The sequence below is a fragment of the Pinus tabuliformis genome, chromosome 8 (genome assembly GCF_031772625.1).
Source record: "Pinus tabuliformis cultivar Carrire ecotype Pingquan chromosome 8, CPIR1, whole genome shotgun sequence".
Classification (NCBI taxonomy): Eukaryota; Viridiplantae; Streptophyta; class Pinopsida; order Pinales; family Pinaceae; genus Pinus; species Pinus tabuliformis.
The window spans coordinates 821,790,821-821,793,218 of NC_142294.1; the positions used below are offsets into that span (position 1 = coordinate 821,790,821).

The 2,398-nt window shown below is 30.4% G+C and overlaps 1 pseudogene; it reads left to right on the forward strand.

Moving 5' to 3' along the window:
* The first annotated feature begins 1,481 nt into the window (after nucleotides 1-1,481).
* On the forward strand, nucleotides 1,482-2,062 carry LOC149238124 (actin-depolymerizing factor 7-like; annotated as a pseudogene).
* The last annotated feature ends 336 nt before the right edge of the window (nucleotides 2,063-2,398 follow it).

Consider the following 2,398-nt stretch of genomic DNA (forward strand, 5'->3'; position numbering starts at 1 on the left):
CATATAGGTATATTTTATATTATGGTATTATAATTCTATAGATGTTTTTAAATCAACTTATATCTATTTAATCATATATTTATTTAGCATTGAGAGGGGCAAATCTCTTAGGGTGCAAACCTTCATTTAAATTTTGTAATCCAAAAAGAAGTTTGCACCTAGAAAGATTTGATCTCTAGATACTTGATAGAGATAAGACTAAAGATATAACAACTATACATACATGACATATATAACATAAAACTAGTAATCTAAAGTGAAAATAAAATGAAAATCCTCCATATATAAAAGTGGAAAAACATATAAAAATAAAAGAAAATCACAACAACATTAAAAAGAAATAATAAATATATCTTTATTTTGTTATTTTAAACATCAATAAATAATTCACATAAACTATTTTATATTGTTATTGAATTTAGGCTTCTATGATCCATATCAAGTTTTTGAGACATGTTTTAGACCCATGACGATGAACCACATTGGTTGGTTCAAAACTGATGGACAAATAAATTTTTGATGTGATTATGGCTGAAAACATGTCTCAAAAAATATTTATATTGTATTTTAATAAAATAAACTATTAATACAATTTTCTATTTAATTTCTATTTTAACCAGTGAACGTTAAATTAAACAATATAAAGTCAAGCTAAAAAACTTATTAAATAGCATATAAAATTTTTTTAATTAAAAAAACACAATAACTTGTTATTCATGAGATAGTTACATATAGATTAATGTTCAAAAACCAAAATATAAGTTCTTACAATGAAATAGACCTGAAGAAACGACCTGAAGAAACCACGAATGGTGCCTAGCCTTTGTATGGAAAAAAAATAAAAAATCATACATAAAGTAAAGGCATTGGCATTAAATGTGTCATAATATCTTTTAAGTAAAATCAATTTTTATTTTTATTTTTAAATAATTTAGATTGAAAGAAAAATATTTTCAATTTTATTTTTCAAACCATCTAAAAGGGAAATGATCGCCGACTTTAAGATTGAATCCGGCTTTTCTAGCATTCAAATGACTCAAACAATTTAAAGCGTTTCCATATAAATTGAGTTAAATGTATGTTACCATTTATTATTTGAAAATTGAATTCAAGTTTGCTGTACGCGGCATTCATTGATTTTCTTGAACGTATTTCTACAGGAAAGCCCCCCGCCCCTAAATTTCAATAAATCTCTTAGAGTTGTCGGGGCCAGAGCATGCATCCAGCTGCGTGAGATATTCAATTGGAATTGGGTGTCCACCTACACCTTTAATTATCCTTCCTTCCAGCGGATCTTGGAGTGCCTTTAATTTACAGGAATCGCCCCCTTTTTTTCCTCAAATGGTCAGTATTCTGCCTTTTCTTTAATTTTCCTTTAAATGCTTAAAGGTCCACTGTTTTGGTGAAACAAATTCTGTGTAGGTGTTTTTTTAAGGTTTTTTCTATTAATTCTCACAAATCTAGGATATTTGCAGGCAAGTGCATGTTCTGGGATGGCTGTCAGCGATGAATGCAAGTTTAGATTCTTGGAGCTGAAGAGGAAGAAGATATATCGCTTCATAATATTCAAGATCGACGAGAAAGAAAATGAGGTCACAGTAGATAAACTTGGTGTAGATACGCGGTCTATGACTTCGATTTTGTCACTGAAGACAGCTGTCAAAAGAGAAACATAATCTTCATTTACTGGTAAGTATTCCTGGGAAGTATGGCAGCGTCATTAATTTATTTCCTCGTAATGTAAGATCGTAGATTATGAAGTGTTTCAATTAACGACTAATTTATTTCGTCTTAATGTAATATCACTGAATTAAAAAATGGTTATTTTAGCAATATTTTAGGGTGGTTTTCTTTGTAGATGTTCTTTCAAATATATTAAATGGATTTTGACATGCGTAAACAAATATACAGGTCTCCTGAGTCTTCAAGGGTGAGGAGCAAGATGGTGTATGCGAGCTCTAAGGACAAGTTTAGGAGGGAGTTGGATGGTGTGTACCGTGAAGTGCAGGCAACAGATCCCACTGAGTTGGGCCTCCATGTTATAAGAGAGCGTGCAAGATGATATCTAATTATTGTTACATTATTATGCTTAACGTGGAAGAGGCTTCACTTATGATCTCTATTAGAACTCCGATATTGGTTTTATGGCATATTAATAAGAAAACATGTGTATGAGATTATTCAGTTGCATTAGTTGCTTTCCTATTTTCTTTGACTAGTTGTTATGGGCCGTTAAGTCGCCACACTGTTGTTTATACCACACTTTCTAGTTTATACACCACTTTTTAGTTTAAGGTAATAAATTATATATTTATTCTTTTGTTTTATTTTCGGAATAGTAGTATAAGTGTTGTAGGGGAGCGTAGTACTTGTCACTTATTTAGATGTTATGTTTGTT